The sequence below is a fragment of the Erithacus rubecula genome (genome assembly GCF_903797595.1).
Source record: "Erithacus rubecula genome assembly, chromosome: 1".
NCBI classification, from domain to species: Eukaryota; Metazoa; Chordata; class Aves; order Passeriformes; family Muscicapidae; genus Erithacus; species Erithacus rubecula.
The window spans coordinates 69788076-69810144 of NC_136658.1; the positions used below are offsets into that span (position 1 = coordinate 69788076).

General features: G+C 38.7%; 1 long non-coding RNA gene across 1 annotated transcript in view; it reads left to right on the top strand.

Moving 5' to 3' along the window:
• LOC306804520 overlaps positions 1–21831 on the top strand; it is an 81535-nt gene extending 59704 nt beyond the window's left edge. The window contains exon 9 of the long non-coding RNA XR_013774905.1: positions 21130–21831. This is a non-coding gene — a long non-coding RNA (uncharacterized lncRNA). The remainder of the gene's footprint in view (positions 1–21129) is intronic.
• Positions 21832–22069: the final 238 nt, after the last annotated feature.

Genomic DNA, 22069 nt, shown 5'->3' on the forward strand with positions numbered 1-22069 from the left:
TTGGGGATGTTCTCCTGAATATGAGTAGGTGGAAGCTTAATAGAAGCTAGTTCCAACTGCAGTGGAACCATTCACTAATGCAATGCCACTCAGAAGGACTTATCTGAGAGCAGTTATTATGTCTTTATAACAATAATTTTGAGGAAGAAATGAATTTTCAATTTTGTAATTAAAATAGTTGATTTTTTTTTTTTTTGTTTATTTCTAAATTTGGATGGCTACTGCAGGAACACTATAGTACATAACATATGTCTGACTGATTGGCCTATCTCCACATCCCAGCTGCTTGCCTACCTCATGCCAAGTTTGAGTGAAGTAATGGGTCTTATGTGGTCTCCCAAAGCTCAACAGACTGTGGGTCAGTCAAGAGATTCCTATCAGGCATGAAGGATGCACAGGAGCCTTCCCTGAATTCTAGCCCAGAAATTCTCACCAAGGAACTGTAATTCACAATACTCTGCCCGAATGTGTTTTGTTGTGCAGAAGGCAATGACACGGTGATAGTTTAAAATATATGGGTTATTGATATCACATAACTATGCACACTAATTGTATTGGCTGGCTGAAGAAACAAGGCAGGGCTAATTAGCAAAATTTATTTTTTTGAACACTAGCCCTGAATGTTGTCCTGCCCTCTCAGAGCTCTCTAGAACTCATACATGCACTTTCCACCTTACTATGAAAGTCATCTACTGGGAAAGTTTGTGATTGTCTCTGCTTCTTCCTTTTGGAGCCCTAGGTCTCTGAGGAAGGAAAATAAGCATGTCATATGAAAACCCCCTAAAGTTTGTGCTTGATATTTTAACTTCCCTTTGCAAGGCAGCTGCTGCTTTTGCACGTGTGGGAATCTGGTGAGCCGTACAATCTTAGGCTGAGGATTTCTATTCACTAGGGATTAGCTGAACTGTTTTCCTAAATCAGTCACCAGATCTGGATTCCAAATTAACAAAGTGGTGCTGAGCAATAATGTAGACTGTAGGTAGCAGCTGTGCAAATTTATTCACTGAAAGCATTATAAAAGCAGGCTGTCTAACTGCCTTAGCTTTAGTGCAGTGAACTCTGAGCAGTAGCGGACTTACTGAATTTATAACAAGTAAAAAGCTCAGGTTCATTCAGCTCCAAGGAATGAGAAATGCTGGTCTTTGCACAATTACTCTAAACACAACTGCTCACGGCAAAAAGTGTAGAAGATGCAGAATGACTGCATCCTAGAAAATAGAGCTAAAAGGGACCCCAGAGATCACTGAACCTCTCCCTATGCCCTGATGATCTGCTACCCTTTGTCTTTTCCATTTGTCTAGCCTGTTCCTAAAGATATCCATGGATGGAGATTTCACACACTCCTCCTGCAATCTATGCCAGTGTTTAACCACCCCTCATGCTGGAAGTGTTTTCTTGGCGCGTCTTCTGCAGTCATCTGTGGGCTAAACAGTGCCAGTCCTTTTGCCTTTTCTTTACTGGTGTGCTATTTTTTTTTTTACCTCTCACAGTTCTTCTCTGTCTTTTCTGAACTCTGTCCAATTCCTCTTTCACTGTATCTCAAATTAGACTCGGTATTCCATCTAAGACCTTGCCACGATTCAAGTCTCACAAGGCTATCTTAGTCTTCGCTCTTACTATCCCACTGTGGGGTTTACTCTTTTAAGTTTGCCACCTATTTTTAAGACTACTTCTTCATCTTGTCAAGATAATCTGAATTTCAGTCCTATTCTCCAGTGAGCTGGCAGTCTCTATGGAATAATCTGCAGTTATGAATAAGTGTATTTTATCTTCCTTCATTCAGATCGTGAATGGAAATATTGAGAAGCTCCAAATTTAGCATGGATTCCCGAGGAATTCCGTTCTATATATGCTTCCATTTCAATAACTAACCACTGATAAATGCTTCTAGTGAATGATTTGTATTTGTCCTCTATCATTTTCATCTGAACTGTGTTTCTGTGTCTGAGGTAGAGGAATAATACATGTCAGTGTCAAAAACAGTCAAGATATGACACCTCCTGCTTCTCCCATCTGTTATCCTGCCACAGAAGGAAACTAGATTCCACCTAGTCTTATCCAGAAAATGCCATATATGCTTAATTCAAGTCTTTATAAGACCTCGAGCACTAGTTACCAGACTGTGGCCTCAAGTGAAGGCTGGGCCTTTGAGGGGATGCACCAGCCTGCCTGAAATGAGACTGAAGAAGTGGGGCTCACAGGCTGAAGTACATCTGCCAAGGTTACTGTGGTGTCACAGTCTCAGCAGTGGGACTGCTCGAGCAATCTCATGTGAGACAGTGCCCTTGAGCATTTTCCATCTGTGTTTTCTACAGGTGAGCATGATGTCTTAAAACACCAGTGCTTGAGCCATGCTATTTGTAGCAAAATAGTTGGATCATTGGAACACACCAAAAAAAAACCACTAACACTGAAATATGACTTTCATTCAGATATAAAATGGAAATGCATGGAAGATGACCTGCAGAGGAGATAGAGCTTACAGCCAGAGATCTGAAACCTGTAGTGATTAATTTGATTATCATTAGCAGGGTATGCCAAGATGAAACAAATATTTGGGAAAACTTGATACATATTAGTGTAGTTTAGAGGGTATACAGTGTGCACCATGTCACATTACACTACTTTACTGACAGTAGAGAGAAATAGGTACTTTGAATATATAAGTCAGCTAGTCTGTTTTAGAGAGGACATGCACCCATAAATACTCAATTATGCAGAACATGATCTGACAGGTAAGATGTAGACATATGTATTTTATGTGTCTAATGTTAAATTATGCAGAGATTTTTTGTTTTCTTTGTGTCAGGTACATAACAAACCACTTCTGTTCTCTCAATTCTTATGAAAAGAGGGGCAATATCTCCACATTTGGAATGTGCCATTAGTTTGAATTTTAGGAAAGTTTGATAGCAACAGGGCACTATTTAAATATGGAATATTTAAATGATCTGATTGTAATACGGAATTCTTTTAGTCAGCTTGATAGATCACTTAGTTCTTATCTGCCATTATTCCTCTGGTTGTCTGGTTAAGAATTGCAGGTTTACATTGAGTGTCTCCTGGCTGAAAAAGTCTTAAGACTTTCTTTTAGAAGAGAACTTCTAAGAGACAGAGGCACTGTAGTGACAAGGAAAAAGGGCAGTGGTTTTAAACTGACAGAGGACAGATTGAGATTAGACATAAAGAATTTTTTTACTAGAAGGGGTGAGATATTGCCACAGGTTTCCCTTAGAAGCTATGGATGCATCATCAGTGGAAATGTTCAAGGTCATGTTGCAAGGGCCTTTGAGCAACTTGATCTACTAAAAGAAGCCCCTGCTCATGACAGGGAAATTGGACTAGATGGTGTTTGGAGATCCCTTCCAATCCAAACTATTGTATGATTTATGTTTATTTAGCTACCTGTTTATGTGGCTGTTTAAAAGAGATTTTTTTTTTTTTTGTCTGAAGAATAGGTCAATATTACTGGCTGGTGTTTTTAAAAGAAGTAGAAAAGATAGAGTGTTCTAATCCTGGATATGACACAGTGTTGCAGTCAGAGACAAGTGTCTAAAGTGACTTGTTATCACAGAATTACAGAAAGCAGTGCTAGAGGTCATCTACTTGCTTCTGATCAAGTATGTTCTCTGTAACAAATACTTGGCTAACCTGCTTTATAAGACCTCCAGGGATGGAGACTGCAGAATCTCTCAAGGTAATTAAATCCAGTGTTTAATAATTTTAGAAAACTATCCTTTTTGGCATGTGCAAATTGCACTTACAAGCCTGATCTGCAACCTGAGTCTGTTGTGCTGCAAGTTAAGCCCATTGTTACCTTTTCAGGATCTTGATTTGAAAGCGATTGAGGATAACTTATTTTTCTTGACCTCCAGCCTTTCTTGTAGCTTTACTTTTATTTTCCACCTTTTCTCATGCATTTCTAGGTGCAGTACAACCCATGGCAAACAGAATGAAGGATCTCTTCATATGTCCTGTCAGATGTATATCCCATCATATTATGACTGTTTTGTTTTTTATAACCAATTGACAGTGTTCATTATTTTTCAGGTTTTTTTTTTTTTTTTTTTTTTTTTTCTCAGAATTGTTCCTTAGCCTAATATCAGCACTAAGGTAGTCTGGAATGTTCACCTATCTGTCAGTGAGAGTTGTGAGGCCTGGGACAGATGTTATATGTTTACCTTTTAGGTAACTGCAGATGTCCACACTTGAGTGTCTAAATGCCCTTTGTAGCCACATAATCATAGATCACAGAATCATTTAAGTTGGAAAAGACCTGCAAGATCAAGTCCAACATTAGATCTAATATCACCATGCCCACTAAACCATATCACAAAGTGCCATTTCCAGTCATTTTTTGAGCACTTCCAGGGATGGTGACTCCACTGCTTCTCTGGGCAGCCTGTTCCAATGCTTAACCCATCTTTCAGTGAAGAAATCTCTCCTAATATTCAACCTGAACCTTCCCTGAGGTAGTTAGACTAGTCAATAGAGTCACTGGAGCTTAGTGACTAGTCATCTCTTATTTAGAAATCTTCAGTGGTCAGCTGAACAGATCATTCATTTTACCCTTTATCTATAATTAATGTTAATTCAGTGTAAACGTATCTAAGGAAGACTTTAGGTCTACTCTAGCTTGGAAGACATTATGAAAAACATCATACAGCTCTCTCAGAAAGACATTACAGCAATTTTATAGCTTGAGCAGTAGGAACTGGAAGTAGGAGCCCCAATTATGCCTTTCTTTTTCATTTCTTTGTTCACATGGAACAGCTCTGCCTCTCACCTGCCTACACCTTGTTTTTAATTATGAAAATATTATAGAGGAATCTTGTTATAGAGCAAGATTAAAAGGTGATTTTTTCTTTGAGTCTGTTAAATCGCAGAATGTATACTTTCTCTACAAGGACTCTATCCAGAGGTGAAAAGCATCCCCAAACTTTACAAATATTTTCTTTTTTGTTCCTTGGCAAAGTAGTAGATCACTCTTAGTGTTTCCTTGGGTATATTAATTAGGGATAGTTTGTTACTGTAACTCATAGTTACTCTATGTGTTTGTCATAGGTTTTTCTGTGTTTGTTGGCAAATAAGCAAAATAGTAGTGGATATATGTGCAATTTCCTTTAATGGCCAACTCTATGAAATTCTCAGGTTTTAAGCCATATGTGAAAGGTGTATGACATGATGGACATAATCTATGTTCCCCTCTTGAGAAACAGGCCACATTCCTCTCAAATGTGCAGTTTGACATTCTTTATGAATGCTCAGAGAAGATCTGTGAGTCAAAATTTTAGTCTTCATGATGTGTAAGACTATGATGACAATACAATCTCTTAGATGCATTTGTGCCATAAGGCTCCAATGTTTTCCTCTTCTGAAATGCAGATGTCTGAGGTGGGATTCTTCTAATCTAATTGTAGATGTCCAACATGAATATTTATATCCAAACATGTCACCTTAGGAGAGGAGTGGGTAATTCTAGGGAATTGTTCATCTTACTTATTTTTGACATTTCCTTTCTGGTGGGAAGAACTATGTTAGAAGTGTCTGTTTCTGTCTTTTTGTGTCCCACTGATGAGAGGGCTGAGGCCACCCACTGTCATCAGCTGCACTCCAGACCAGTGTTTCCAGAAGCCTCACAAAGAAAGGGAGGACAGTTCTGGGCTAGCCCTGGAGTCACCCTCATTGACACTGAACACTGAGGCACTGCATTACAGCTGGCAGTGGAGCTTGAACTCTCAGAAGCAAAAGAACAACTCATTTTAGTTTCTAGATTTTCAGTATCTTCTCAGTCATTGATGAAACTCTCATCTTCAAAGAACACTATGACCCAATATTTGGACACTTTTATAACTACATCTTTCCTTTTGGCCCTGATGGTATTGATATTCTTGGATGATATCCCTGGACTAGATTCACTCTAGAAATGCAAACAAATTTTCAGGGAGAAAGTGTTCTCCTTGTTTTTCATTTGGCCACAGGAAGCATTTTTCATCATACTTGGTTGCAGTGGAGAACTAGAATCCAGCCAATCCCTCTGGTGTCTTTGTTGTCAGGAAAAAATGATCTATCAAAGCCTGTTTAGTGGGAACTTCAGCCAGACACTTATGAGTGCTGATTCTTTGTTATTTTCTCGTTATGTGGTTCCTAAGTTTCTAAAGGTCTTGACATACATCTTCTACCAATAAGAAAAAATCCCTCCTCATGAGATTTAAGTATGTTGCTTTTATCTTTAACGGAGCCATGTTTGAGCATCTGTCATCATGTTCACTAAATCATCTGTCAATGAAACCCACATTTTTAGTAGGCATTACCTCAGCTCAGGGATAAATGACGTTCTAACTTTCATGTTTAATCCTCCATATTATTTTCAGGTGGATAGGGTAACACTGAGGCCACATCTTAAATTTATTCTAAAAGTGGTTTCAGATTTCTTATTAATCAGTATATCTACTTACCAATATTTTTTTTCCCATGACCCAGATCACCAGCAAAAGGATCAAAATGTTGATCCTTTGTGAGCATGCTGTCATAGCCAAAGCTCTTCTACAAACTTGTGATGTTCTTTGGTCTTAAACGGCCTTTGTTGTTCAGGATCAAATCTAAGAAAATGTAGCATCAGCCTCAGGCTTGCTCAAAGCGAGTTAGCAGACTTTATCAGAGGCACATTTGATGCAATCAGACCCACCAACCCATCCCAAGGCATGAAGGCACTGCCACAGCCTGTGCTGGCAGACTTGCAGTAGCTGAGGGCTGTAGAGACACCCTGCAGTCGCTGATACTCATATTTACAAAATGTTGCCTGTGCTGGTAGCTCAAAGGCTTGAGGGACATAAATTCTTCAGTCTTTGGCTTTCATTACTGGTCACAGCACCCCTAATGAACCATTCAGAAAGAGCTTCCCAGGTGCCAGAACCTGAAGGAAGAAGAGGGGTTGCTTCTGTCACTGTTCTTTGATACATTCTTTGCACACAGCTCCCACCACTGGCCCCTGTGTTCTGGGGAGGAAGGCTTGTCAGTGGGCTGAGAGCTGCTGAGTACCATGGTGGTATCTGTTTATGTGTTGTGGGGTGGAGAGCAGAGCTGAGCAGGCAATGCACACACCTCCCTGGGGCACAGCAACATTAGAAACACTTGAATTGTTATGCAGAAGAGATTTCCATTTAGAGTGGCTCCTAAAGCATCCTGCATCATCATAGCTTTTACAAGGTAGTGATGGTGTGTATCATTCCTTACAGAACACTTGATGGGAAACACTGTGCTGTAGCTTTGCCAGGTATTCACATTGTTATTATTATAAACAGCAATCAAGGTATGTTTGCTAACATTATTACTGTGACTTTTTTCATAGGAATTAGACTTCATTAGAAATCAGAAGCAGGATTTGTTCTGTGTACTGATAAATTATTAAACACAGTAATACATAGCAAGATTGCATGCCAACCCACAGAAATCCTTCAGAGTTGTTATTTTAAACCTGTGTCAATGAAGAGTTTATTCTGAAGTATTTCAAATGTGTATGCATATGCATTATATACATATATATTATATATATATAGGTAGTGACAAAGCAAGTAGTTTAATACATTTTATGGCTCCAGTCTGGAGTTCTGCATACAGGAACCTGTGTGTGGTCAAGGAGACTTGCATACTTTTGAACTCTAAGTTGGCCTAATAAAAGATATCATACTACAGTACTTGCTTTGTCAATCCTGTTTTGCTGGCTCAAATTGACTTGCAAGATTAATTTTCAATTTTTAACATAAAACCCAAGAAAAAGAAGTGTTTACTTACTGCAAGGAGTTGATTCCATGTTAATGACCCTGAAGGAGGCTTGTACACAAGGTACAGATTGTTGCAAATTTGATGTATATTCATTTTACAGAATACGAAAATGAGAAGTTATACCATCTTGAGGATTTTGTTTTTATAAGTTAAAAAAGCTTTTAAGTAATCATACTGTGTGTTTGATGGTGGAAATTAGTATGAATGTTTCTGGCAGTGGAATGATGTGATGTGGTTATGCATTTCTGTTTTCACTGCCTGCTCAATATTGGCCTTTTACAAATACAGATTACCATGTCGATGGAAGGAATTTACAGCTTTGGCCCCCTTGTCTCACTGTGTTGCAGCACCTTTCTTTTACTTTATATTACATATCCTCCCTACTGCATTTTTGTGACAGGAAAAACAAATGTCTGAGGACTGAGATCCTGAAAATGTGTGATCTTTACTATGTAATTGAATAAATGAGTATTATTTCCCACTTACCTTGATTTCCTGTGGGGTGAAATCTTGCCCCTCTGAATCCAGTAGAAAACACTCTGCTGTGTATGACGGGATGTAGAGTCCATCAGTGATCCCTTACCAGCTAGTGTCATCCCATACTGGAAGCTCAGAAAAAAACCAACCCTTAATAATAATAATGATAGAAAGAATACTCTTTAAAAAGTCAAAATCTAGGACTGTCAAATAAAACCCAAGCTGAATACAAAGACCCTATGTATGATGTATTTAACATTGTTAGTTTTGGGGCCTCACAACCCAGATAGAGCTGCAAGATCCGTTTGTGTTCTGTAGGCTGTTACACTACATCTCTTACTTACCTCATCCTGTGGGCAAGGAGCTGCCTGCTCTGACTTCATGGAATTGCAGCTGTATTTGTGGAGTGCTCTCGTCCTTTGGCACTGCCTCCCCTTAATACAGTTTAAATGCACCATCATTTTCTCTGGAAGCAAACTTCAAAATTTGTCTTTAATCCTGATGCAATGCATATTCAGAGTTTTTCATTTTCCTGGAGTTTAGTTCCAGAGGAAAACATACTTGACTGGTGCCCCCACCAGCCAGCTGTGGTTTATAAAGACAATAATTAACAGCAAGATACTGCAGCAGAAAAATGGGGTGCAAAGAAATGCAGTCCAGCAGCTTCAGAGATATGATTTTGTTCAGTTCCAAAGATTCCAAAGAGCTTAAAGAACAATATTACAGGCAAGATGGGCAGCTCTGCCCATTGTGAAGGTCTTCTAGTGCTTCCTGTTTCAATAGTCTGGAGGGGTTTTTTTCCTTTTTTTTTTTTTTTTCCTTTTTTTTTCCCCAGACCTCTGGCAATAGGAATGTATTTGGGTAAAATTTTTTTTTGTCCAATGCCAGTCTCCAGTCTTTTAAGTTTGTGAATTGAAAAGTGGTTGAACTATTTATAAGAAGAAGGCTGGATTTTTGCTTTTTTAGAGAAATAATATCTACCCGCTGTATTCTTGAGCAAAGACAGACCTTTCTCTGCCTTTGAATCGGGTATGTGCCTTTTGCCATCCTCACAAAGCTTTTCAAGTTTGGTCGACTGTTTCAAGGCATGGAAAAAAACACAGTTACCAAATATCCCATAGAGGTTTGCTAAAGCCTAACAGCAAATATTTCCAGAGATTTCATCTTCTCCGCCTCGCGCAGCTCCTTCCCACGATCAGACTTTCCATACACCGTCCTCCCAGGATGACTGAAGAGTCACTAGCTGGGGGCACCAGCGGCCAAAACTGAGGCAACCCCTGCAGTGCCATCCCTGGGCGCCACTTGGAGCTGCAGCAATGCTCTGCAGTGGAACCAGGAGTAGGGAGCCAGTCTCTTCTGAGCTGGAATGCATCTTAGGGCTCCCAAATTTTAGTTTGCATGCTGTTGGCAAGCCTCCAGCATAATTTCTCTTTGCCACTAGCCTGAATGCACACTTAGAGTTGGACAATCTCAACAAGACCCCAAGCAGCCACATCTAATGGTGAAATGAGTCCTGCTTTGAGCAGGGGGTGGGAACAGGACAACATTTTGGGGATCCTTCCCAACTTGACTGAGTCCATGGTCCTGTGATTTTTTACTGACCATTTCTCCATGAGAGTGTGTAGCCCTAAAGACAACACCCTAGCTGGTGGGTTTCAGTAGGTATGATGCACATAGTGGAAACAGTATTTATTACTTTATTTAAAAAAAAAAAAGTGTATTCAAAACACCTCATTAAGATAATATTCAAGATGCATCAGGTATCCTAAAATTAAGATTAAAAAATTATCTCTGCAACCTCAGTATGCTTCCAAAGTGTTTGTGTGGAAACACAGACTCTAGTTTTGTGATTGCACTGTGTTTTCACTCACATGGCTTCATCTCTGTATCTGCCATGGATCTGCTCTGGAGATGAAGCAGCACCGAGAAGGATTGGTGGATGCAGAGCTCTAGCTCACTTGTTGAGAAGGTGCAAGGTATTTTCTGATTGAAACAGGGCATGGTAGAAAAAGAAAACAAGATCTCCAGGTTTAGGTATTTGAAGTATGTTCTGGAGAGCTGGACAGTATCCTTGTCTCTTCTACTATCTTCCTGTATGGTAATGGGCAGACCTTTCCCCAGTGGCTATTAATTGCCAAAAGACCCTTTCTGCTTGTTCCAGTAGTGTCTGGAACAAGATGGCTGAGCAAATGTCATCCAGCAATCACAACTCTTTCTTTGGTAAAGTTATCTATGACATTTCATCTATGATGTTCTTTCATCAAGTCAGATTAAGTAATTACTACCTCCTTATATCTGTTTATAATCTAATGTTCACCTATTTATATTTCTATTTTATACTGTTAAATATTTATGAATAATTATTTATCAATGAATTGGGCAAACTATCTTGAAAATCTCTGAAATTCACTGAAATATTCAGGCAGCATATGAGATTGTTTTTCAAACCTCAACAGGGTTAATTAGATCCTGCAGTTCATTAATTTGCACTGTAGTAAATTGGAGTCTTACTTGTGGAAAGTCTGCAAGATCAAAAATTATGCCCAATGGGCACATAGCTCTGTAGTAGAAAATGTCAGCTCAGGATGGTAGTACTTCTGACTTCCCATCAGTTAGACTCTCTCTACTCCCACACTTTTTCTCTCTTTCTCGATTAGTTTTTCTTATATTTTTATGTGAGTGGGTTTTTTTGGTTTTTTTTTTAAGTGGTTCTTAGAACTTGCTGTATATATGGTACACATTTTCATTTACAGATCACTGAAATGAATAGGCAGATAAATAGATAGGGATCTCTGAGCTTGTGAAATATGTAGCATAATATAAAACCCTCTTCTAAGTCTGTTTTGTCAAATGTATCAAATTATATTTTAAAAATTATATTTCTGGAGTATATTTTCAGCATTTCTTATTGCTATTCTCAATCTATGTTTGACAGTCCCTTAATCTATCTGATATAACCTGAATGAATAGCAGCATTTAAAAATATGGCTTCAGGGACTCCTCAGGAGGTTGCTTTGTAAGTGCTCATTTACTAGTTCATCTGTAAATTTATTTTATGAGGTGTTTAAACCTCAAGAAAACTGAAAAGCATAATATTAAAGCCTGGTTTACATCTACTGAAGTCAATGGGAACTTTGCAATTGACTTTAATGGCAGCCTGTGCCCTCTAATTATGAAAGTGGCAAGGATGATATACACAGAACCACAAGGACAATTTTCTGTTTCACCATATCCTAATTCTTTTTGCAGATGTATTTGCAAAATATAATGCAGTTTGTTCTTGAATCAAACAATTCAGTGCTTGGACCTAATCCTGAACCATGTTGATACTTTAGGTTGTGTTTTCCATCTTGAAAGATTGCAGACTGCTCATTTTCTCCAGGGTTCATGGAGGTGGCAAGGTAAGAAACTCAGCCAAATGTTCAAATTTTCAAAAGGCTTTTAAAAATTACACTTTTGTTTTGATCTTACATCTGCCCTGTGGTGTGAGTAATGGAAGAAGTTGATGAAGCAGTTTTCTTCCTAATAGTTTTGTTTCTTTCACGTGATCCATTTTGACAGGGTTCCTGGAAATGCACGTAATATCTGTAGCACATATGTACGTGTTTTCCCTGAAGGTTCACTGCAGCGCAGTAGAAAGTTTCCACCATGCTATTGTAATTCCAGGCATCATTTTTTATTATATTAGTGAAAGTGAGTGAAAGTACACCACCACCACAACAACAAAAAGACTCCCAGAATTCAGCTTTTTTTTGTGTTAGTGTAACAAGCACACAGTCTGAACTGGCTAGATGGTAAGTGATTTGTAGTAATTAATAATCTTCCCACAAGCTTCTTGCTGAGTCTGTTTCAGATATTACTCATTTGGTGGCTTAAATACTTTTGATACTTGCGAAAGACTTAGATATTTTGTTGGTTACTGGAGTTGGTAGAGCTGCAGATAAGAGTTTGCCACAAGTATTTGGTTGGGGCCGTGCACAGTTGAGAAATGTCACTTGTGTGCAGGGTGGAAACGCTGTCCCAGGGGTGCATGGACTGCACTGAAGAGGGAGCTCAGAGAGCTGAGCTGAGGGGTTGCTGCTGGCCCCACTGCTCCCCCCAGCCAGCCCTGGACTCTGCTGGGCTGATCAGACTGATGGCATGGTAATAAATAATGTCTCCCAAGTCCCCCCTACCATAGCCTAGCCCATCCCACCTTGTCTGTGCAGTGGGCTAGCAGCTCTCTGGCTTCCTCCCCTTGCCTCCTGCCAGACAGATCAGACCTTTGTGGTCTGCTCCCTCAAGCCTACCGAGTCCTCAGGCTGCTGCCCCTTCTGGTTATCCTTCCCCAAGGCTTCATTGGAGGAAGTATCCCAGTGTGAGGTATCCCAGTGTGAGAGCAGCCAGGAGTTCAGCAGCCCTGGGGATTTTGCTGCCCAGTGATGCAATTGCTTTGGGAATGACCTGGAAATATTGTATACTGTCTCTCTCAAAAAACCCAATGTGTCATAAATTCTTCCTCAGAAAAAAAAAAAAACAACAAACCACCAAAAAAAACATTATTTGTATTTATTGCTGGCCTAAGACAAAATTTGTATGTGTCAAAACAAGTTTGGTTAAAGTTAGTAAAAGAGAATCTGTAGAAATAGTTCCAGATGGCTGATGTAGCCCTTAGTTCATCTTTATAGTCTAGACATGGACAGAGATCTCTGTAGTATAATCAGAGAAATAAATGACAACTGGAAATTATGTGTCTAAGTGAGACTTAGATTTGCTAGATGGAGATTGTAGGAAAGTGTTTAGAAGTTGGGATGTATTTCTTGAGGAACCTATGAACATGGTAGATGAAATAATTCATCAAATGACCTCTCAGCCAATTCTGTTTTGCCTTAGTTGTGAGAATTACTGTAGCTTCTATGGAATAATAAAAATAAAAGAAATGTCAAGTGTTCACAGGTCTACTGTGTTTGCAGTAAATATAAGACTAAACAGGATTGTAATTAAGGCTCCTGATTTTGAGGAGGAAAAAATTTCATGAACAATATGATTTAATTATTCAAGTCATCCAGATTGAGGAGCCCCAGGGTTGAAATGTGGAGGAGGTATAGTTTTAAAGTTTCAGATGTGAAAGGTACCTAGAACTTAAATCCCAAACAAAAGACAGTTGGGAAAAGCACCTTGTCTAATTTAATGGGTAATCATCACAGAAAAGGTGTTGGTAAGTAATGCAAGGACAGAGGAAAAAGAGGGATCAGAATAGAAGGTTGTATCTCAGAGGCAGGATATGCAGAGTAAAGTGAAAACAAGTGAGAGGAGCTTGAGAAAAATATTCAGGCAACATTTGAGAAAAAAAGTTACTATCTAGAAAAAAATGTGGGAAAGGGAAAGAGAAACTCATGCTGTGAAGAGGAACTATAATCTGTGTGGGATAAAGAAATGATGATCTAGCAACAGGGCAAAGTCTCAGGGCTTACAGAGGGTGTGGAAATAGCAGATAACCAGCAAAAGAGGGAACAAAGCTTAGGACAACCAGTCAGGGTAGTGGGATAAAGTTGTTCAAATTTCAGACAGAACAGGTTTATGAGATCGTATGTGTGAATATCTCATGAAGAGGAAAGGGACCAGGAGAGAAGACAGCTCCTCTGTGTATGAAGGGAGGAAAGACTGGTGTGAGGACTGGCCTATTATTCTGACCTCAGGGGTGCAAAGCTTTAAAAGAGATATTGGAGGAAAGAAATTTCTCTATAGCAAATGCAGAGTTGGAGGGGGAATATTAATTGAAAAAAAGCCCCCACCTTGTACATGGTATGCAAATCTGGTACCTTGATTTACTGGAAAAGTGACAAAGCTAACATTTCTGGATCTCAGTAAAGAGTTTCTGTGGAACATAACATATTTGATATATTCCCATAAAATATATCTCTGAGAAGAAGGAGACAAATATGGAAGTAGGGGAAATGTAAGGTGGAGAAAAGAAGAAACAGCAATTCTCTGACTGAGTTTATCTGTTGGTTTGGTCAGATAATTATGCTTTTTTTTCCCCATGGACTGATATTATATCCTTTGTAGTCTGCAGTGTTTATCAGTCTTGTGCAGATGCAGAAGGTACTCACAGTGTGAATTCTCTCTTGCTTTGGTCTTACCAGAGTCTAAAATATATGACATATTGTGTGAAAGTATCTGTCCTTAGATGGAGAACTGTGTCATTCTGTTCAGGTTAGGATTGTAAAATGTCAAACAACTCTATGAAAGGGAAATAGTATGAAAAAGAAAAAAAGAAAATGCAAAAAGCAGAAATACAAAAATATGCAGCACTCAAGAACCTTTTAGCTTCCACTTTGCAGGGAACTGTTGAGATTCTGGATCTGTATCACTTTTGGCAGCTAAACTCCCATATAGCACTAACAATTCCCAAAGGGAAGGAAACAGTGTACATCTCCTCTGCTGGCCTGTACTCTGGACAGGGAGACTCTGCCCAGCAAAAATGACAATGGGTTTTCCTCAGGGATGGTGAGGGCAGCAGATACTTGTGTCTGCAATCAGACCTGACCCACAAACAGATGTGCAGATGGATGTCTTGGTTCAGGTTTCTGGGAGCTCTGGTTCCCTACACAGTATTTCACTTCTGCCCCTGCATCCTTTTGCACACTGGAGACTCCCAGCCCTCACTAGCCTACAGTACTCTGCAGAAATGGACTCACTTCCCCAGTTGTAAAACTGGGTCTTTCAGATCACTTCATGCCAGTATAGAGTGACATTCCCAAAACTTATATGTTACCTGGTATTCATCCTTGTGGAACAAATACCTGGTTACTGAGAAGTGGCTGCACAGTGTCTGTGCAGCCCAAAGAAGTTACTGCACCCTACATATAATCAGTTCCCTCTGACTTGGCTGCAAAGGACTATGGTTGGAAGGAGACACATTTCTCTGAGACAAATGAAAATGTGCATGCTGATAAAGATCCATAAAAATACAGAAGTTATGTGGGTAAGACAAAGAAAGCTTTAGACAAAAGAGAGGAAGGTAAGGACATGTTTTTTGAAGGGAAGAAAGTACTCTTAGAAGTACAGAACAAACTAAAGCTGGAGGAAGCTGGTTACAGGGGGAAGAAAAGTGTCTATCGGGCAGAAGAAAAGCTACACATGCAAAATTAGTGAGAAAATGAATCCATGGTATCATATACAGTTATGTCTTGTTCTGTGTGTATCAGTTTGAAGTAATGTTTAACTTTGATGTTAGAGGTCACTTCTGCAGAGCCTGTGGCTGTCCCTGAGGAGGTCAGCTGGAGCCAGGATGCCTTTGAGGAAGAGCTTCTTGGTCATAGTGTGGTTTAGCAGCTAAGGGAGTTTGGATGAGCTGTGACTCATCAAGGGGCATATGCTGCTTGATGGGGGAAGGGATGGAAGGACTTCTATGGGAAATAATGCTGGAAACAGATTGCCAGAAGTGATGACAGTGCTTAAAAACATTGCAGCTGCAGTGCTCTGGTCCAAACCAGTTTCCCAATAGCTGCTGAATAAGAAGTTGGAGGGGTCTACAGCAATCACGAACATCTCATGCATCATCTCAGAGAGAAAGAGTTAAAGGGTTGAAGTTAAGAGTGTCCTAGGTGACATAAAGAGAATGGGATACGAAAGTATTCCCAACTCCAAGTTTGTTCTGTGCAATATGAGTTTGATAGGTAGAGAGTGGAGAGGAGAAAAATGTGTCCAAATTCAAAGATCTTATCCTTGTGCAGAGGTTTATTTGAATCCCAGGCTATTTGTATCCTGTGCATGCATTTCATTCCCCATGTATGGCAACAAAAAATGGAATGACTGCTTAAGGGTGAGCTGAGTTCAAACTCAAGCTGACCTCCAATCTGACAATGAAAAGCTGTGTTATCCCTTTGGGACTGGAAGTATCTTTTTGCTGGATTCTAGCACAGAATGGAGATGGTCATGGTCAATCATTGATAATGATGTGCTCAAAGAGACACTCCTTGAGCTAAGTGGAAGCAGCTAGAAAACCTGTTTCACTAAACCTTCTCAGTCTCCAGCTCTAAAAAGTTGGAACAAAGTTTCACAGGCATTTTGTCTGCTATTTCTTCCTCTTTGCTTTTCAGTTAGCTTGAACCTTGTGGGGATGTCCAGGCTATCACAGATTTGGTGTTAGATCAGTCCCTCTGCTTCCATCCTGCTACTGTTCACAGCAAAGTGCTTACCCATGGCTCTTCTGAAAGCATTGAGATGCAGCTGGGCTCTTTGTGAAGCCACTGCTTTGCTAAGGAGGTTAAGAAGGATAAACTGCAGTAACCATATTTCCAGATTTTGGTAGTCATAATCATATGTGTGACAAACAAGGACTTTAGAAACTGGAACATTTACAACCATGGGTAGGACTGAAACTCTGATCAACTTTGAAAAAAGTATGTTCAAAAAAGCTCTGCGGATCTAAACTATCTTTTGAAGTTTTGTGTATCCTATATTTATGACTGAGTTTTTAGAAAGATACTCCCTTTTCATGTGTTTGCATTTAGCAAAATAAAATCAATTTTTGGAAATCAACCTTTTAACCATCAGAATAGTGCAATACTACCTTCTTTTCATGGGTAGAACTGAAGGAAGTTCAAAGCCATAAAGGAGGCCAATGATAAATCCAGGTGTAGAAGCCAAGTCTCCTAAATTGCCATCTAATGCCATTAACAAGCCTGTGTAATCAAAAGAAAGTTTGCTTTCTGATGTTGCAATGAGGTATGCCATAACAACACCTAGGTATTTATCCAAGGGGAACACATTTGAATGTGCATATTTGCCTGTGGTCTTGTAAATACTTTGAAAGATTTCTTTGAATTCTAATCTTGACTTTAAAAATAGTAGTTTTCTTTATAACTGTTTTTTTCTTCCCACAACAATTTCTTCATAAGTTATGTTTAAAACATACACTTTAAAGTCCGACTTCAGAATCATCTTCAGAGTCATGAGCACCTTTACAGGAGACAGTAGATGGTTTGCAGCTCAGGAAAAAAAATAGTTATATGTGGTTCTTAGCATTGGAAATCACTTTTAGAAATATTGCTGTAAATGTATTGAAAGTCTCAAAAGCTCAGGTCTGACTCTGGTTTGGGTGTAGAGGAGGCTGTGAACAGACCCAGCAGCAGAGGACCTGTGAATATGGAAGCCCATTACAGAGCCTAAGGCTGCCTGGTGCACTGAGCAGTGTCTGTCACAGTTTTGGCAAAAGTACATACTGCTTTCTGCCTCTCAGAGTTGTGTCCTCCCATTCTGAGAAAGGAACGTGCACAATTCTTGTCTTTGAGATCTAATCTTTTGGGATGGTAAGCACAAATAGTTGCATTAGTTGCTGGTTTTAATTGCAGTTGAGAGTTGAAGCAGCCCAGCAGCATTTTGCATTGGGTAGGGAGGGTTTCCTTCTGGCTGTTACCTCAGTCTGACAGAATGATGCTTTGGGCTTCTCAAAATAGGCATAGTGTCCAGCACTGAAACACTGTGGAAGCACTGTCTTAGTAATAGGTAACTTTGTTGTTTATTGACACCAAATATTAAATCATATTGGAAAACAATATTACTTGTGAAACAAGCTCCTTATAGCACCTTTACAGTTTCCAAATCTTTATTTTCCACAGTTGGCCTGCACACAGGTGATGAGCATGCTCAGAGAATATGTCTGGTTAGCAACAATCAAACCTCTAAAATATCTGCAATTCATCCATGCTTTTCCCACCAGCAGGTGTCATTCTGGAAAAAGGAAAATATTGTAAATTCCTGAACTGGAGAATTTGGCTGTGATAAAGAAGAAGAAAAAAATATTTGCTTAAAATATAGCTTTTGAAGAAGACTTTGCTCCAAATTAAAACCAAGAGAAAGCTGGTTGGTCTGCATTTTTTAATAATCTTTGTGGGGTGTGTAATCTTGACCTAAAAATAGCAAAGGGCAAACCAATGTCTACTTAAAGCTGTCTTCTGGTTTTCACTATTTTCTGTGACATGTTTACCACTGCTTACTCACTGCCCCCCCTCCATGACTATGAAATCAGCAATATTCATCAATCTTCCCACAAGAAACAAAGAATTAAGGTGTTGAATCCAGATCTCATTTACTTCAAGGTAAATTTGAAGTAATCTCATTGAGGCGACTGAAAGCAGAAATGTTTGGAATTTAGTATAACCTAAATAACCTAAAGTAGTACTTAATTTCCACTCCATAAATAAGCCTCAAGCAGAGAATAATCTCATAATAATTTTAATGTCTCTTATAATGTTTATGTTTTCTTTTAAGTGTTCATCTGGGTATTAGCTGCAACCTCCTTTAATATGTAGAGACTGGTTTTGCTGTCTCATGATCTCAGTGAGAAAGCTGTGGCAGAGTTGTAAAGAACCCACACCCTGCTGGTTCATTGCTGAGGGCTCCAGGTCTATCAAGTCTAGTCTTTGGCTGTCTAAACCAAACTTACTGTGAAGTCCATGCAGGAGCTGCCTTCACCACCCAGTATGCTACTGGAAATTTGTTCCAACCCACCACAGCTCTGATGATTATAAATATTTTTCTGTCTTTCTGTCTTTTGCATTTATCCAGATCCATTGTATGTCTATTGTTCTTTTACATTCAATAGTTTCCCCCCTACCATTTGCAATGGCATGTAGCTGAGAGATTTGGGCCTGAGCATCCTAGCCTGAACAAACACAATTTGCACTGTTTTCTTCCAGAAGCTTTGGTTTCCAATGCCCTGGAATTATTTGAATTTAAATTGGTCTGCTTTAAGCAAAAGCTCACAGGAGTGTGCACCCATCCTTGCTGCCTGGGATGCAACATTAATGCAACAGCTGCCATGCCCCTCTAGAAAAACTTCACCTGCTACATCTTAGCCCTGTATCTAATTTATTTCTTGTTAGTTCATCACAATCATCTTCCCTTTGACCTTCTCAGCCATTTCTAGAAGGATTACAAAGGACTGTGTGCTACTGTGATATGATGGCCCACCAAAACTCTTCCTGGAATCAAAGGGAAATTTGCTTGAGGGAAAACATGAAAACAAGTTCCAAAGCCTGGCTGCAAGGAGCACATTAAACTGGGAATTGATTTTACATTTTCAGAATTTTTATTTGCAATGAAGGGATGTAAAATGTTGTCCCATTGGCAGCCATATCTTTTCCAAGATGTAATTTAATTACAAATGTAGTAACACTTTTCTTATGAACAGTATCAAGCACTCAGTTGCTGAGTGAGAAAAAATAGTATAGAAACATGGAATTCAAAACTTCATTCCAAAATAGCTAAAAGCTGTATTCTTGGGTTTGCATGAAGCCTGTATGAATGTTTTCTGACTTTTAAGGTATTTAACTTTGAAAATGTACTGGTATTCTAAAATTTGAAGTTGGAAAGTATAAAAGTGTTGTGAATATGACTAGTTCATTATGACCTTTATAGGATCAAGATAACAAGTGATCATAATCTCCAGTTTTTGTACAGTAAAGGATGAGACTTAGACAAAGTTACTTCTTTAAAGCTTTTACTATTTTCCCCAGTTTTTTAATTAAGTGAAATTGTATAAAATCATGATTAATCTCATTTGGTTTTTTTTTGGTGGTTTATTTTACTAGTTTTAGAAAAAACTCATGTGCCTAAACATAGGCCTATGCATTTTAGAGCCCTTAGGAATCCCATCTGGCCTCTCTCTGCCAGTTCAAAGGTGTGGGATTTTGTCAAAGGTCAAAAGTCTCCTATAGGTCCCACAACATGCCAGCCCTGCACAAATATCCTGGGCACTCCAGGGTATCCTGGCAGGCATTAGGTACCTTCCTTCAGGAACCTGAATTTCCCCTTTAGAAAACTGCTGTAAAAGGTAATATGCTTCTGCAAATGCTTAAGAAAAATAAAGATATCACATCTGGGAAGGTAATTCCCTCTAAGGTGTTTTATTTCAGGTTAACAAAGCATAGAGGCAGGAGAGTATTTTCATATCTAACAAGGACAGAGTTGCTGTATTCCATGGGCTGCTGTCAAGGGTGTGTTCTGAATCCCAGTGGCTGAACTGAACCTGTGTATGAGCTGGGAGAGGCTCTTGTTGGGCAAATGTACCACAGAAAGTCCTGGCCAGGAGCCTGGGGCTTCTCATCAGGGCCACAGTGGTTTGAGGTTCAAAACTCTTGGGAGACTGGCTAAAGGAGGCTTAATTCCCAGTTTTGGGCATGATGAAGCAAACTAAGTTTCCTGAAGAAAGTGGTAATTTCAGGTAGCAAGGCACTTGGATAGACACACAAAGTACTTCTTTAATTAAAAAAAATATTTTTTAAATTAAAGAAATTAAATGATGTATTAATTACATACACAATTAGAAACTTATGTTAATCAGGTCTAGTTTTGATGGTCTGTTGAATAAGAGGGAAGTGAAAAATCTTGACTATACTAGTCAGTGTAGTTGTATATAAATTGCACAATGTGGAGTTGAGCATTTCTGAATTATTTCATAACAACAGCAATTTGCTCTATATAATGCATAAAAATTATATATTGTATATGTATAAAATATATAACTTATCCTAAAATAAAATGAAAGCTAATGGAAAGTAGTGAATTCTGGATAAAATCCACCACAGGCATTAATTAAGGTTATGTAGACAGAGAGCACTTTCCTGTGAACTTTTAAAAATCACTCACCAGCATTATGATTGAGATGAGTTTGGAATACTTTTGTAGAAGTTAAAGAAATTAAATGGTTACAGAAAAAGTTATGATGGACAGTGACTTACACAGCAATCATAACATCTGATTTAGTGATGTACAGTACAATATTAATTTTATAGCTTGGGAGTGGAAGAGAGAACTATTTCTATGTAATCTGTTGGTTTTTGTTTTTTTTTTTTTTAAGTATTTATCAATCTTTTTCAGGATGGACTCCCAAGGCATGGCTGCAATGGTTGTTTGAAACAAGAAATAGATCCCTCATGGTGTCATTCATCTCTGATCACTGGGAATGGGAGCTTGAATGAAGGAAAAGAAAATTTCTACAGAGAACTAGGAATGGTTTGTCTCTTAAGAGGTTCATAATGACATTTTTAAAGCTTTACCTAATATCAGGACATGTGATAAGAGTTTATAGGTTGGGAATTAATTGAAAGATTGAGTAATGGGAAAGAATTCACATTATGGGAAGCACTGGAGAGCTACAACCTAACCACTCTGAAATTTGTGACCAAACCCACAGAATATCTTGAGGGGATGGAGCTATCTCAGATGACTGTTTTTTAAAAATATAATTTGCAAGCCCCTGTACCCTTCCCCAGACAGACTGGGAAGATGCATTTCTTTTATTAATATTACTGCAGGGAGTTGGAGGGTATTCTGGGCAGTGAGAAATATAGTTTATGGGATTTGCTACAGAATTCAGATTAAAAAAAAAAAAAAAAAAAAAAGGCAGTGGTAATTTGTACCTGAGAGTTGGTATCTGTTTTAAAACATGCTGTTCTGAAGATTTGTATTTTACATTTTATATGTATTAGATAATATATCTATATGATGAAACATGAAATGTATAATTAAAACAATGACTATAAGTACAGAACTGTGTAAATACTACCTAAGTAATGTGTATAAACATTAAATAAACTGTTTAATTTCAAGAGGTTACAGAAAACACCTTAAGATTTTATACAGTCTTTCCACCTCTTCCCCCACTAGTTTTTAATATAATTGCAGTTTTAGAGCTAATCCATGTATTAGCTTTTTTAACATCTGCAGTTGTGTTAAATTTTACTGAGGAACAATTTAGTTTGGGGAAACCGTTGAATCTGTGGTTTGTGTTGTTTGAACAAGAAGTCCCCAAGTATTT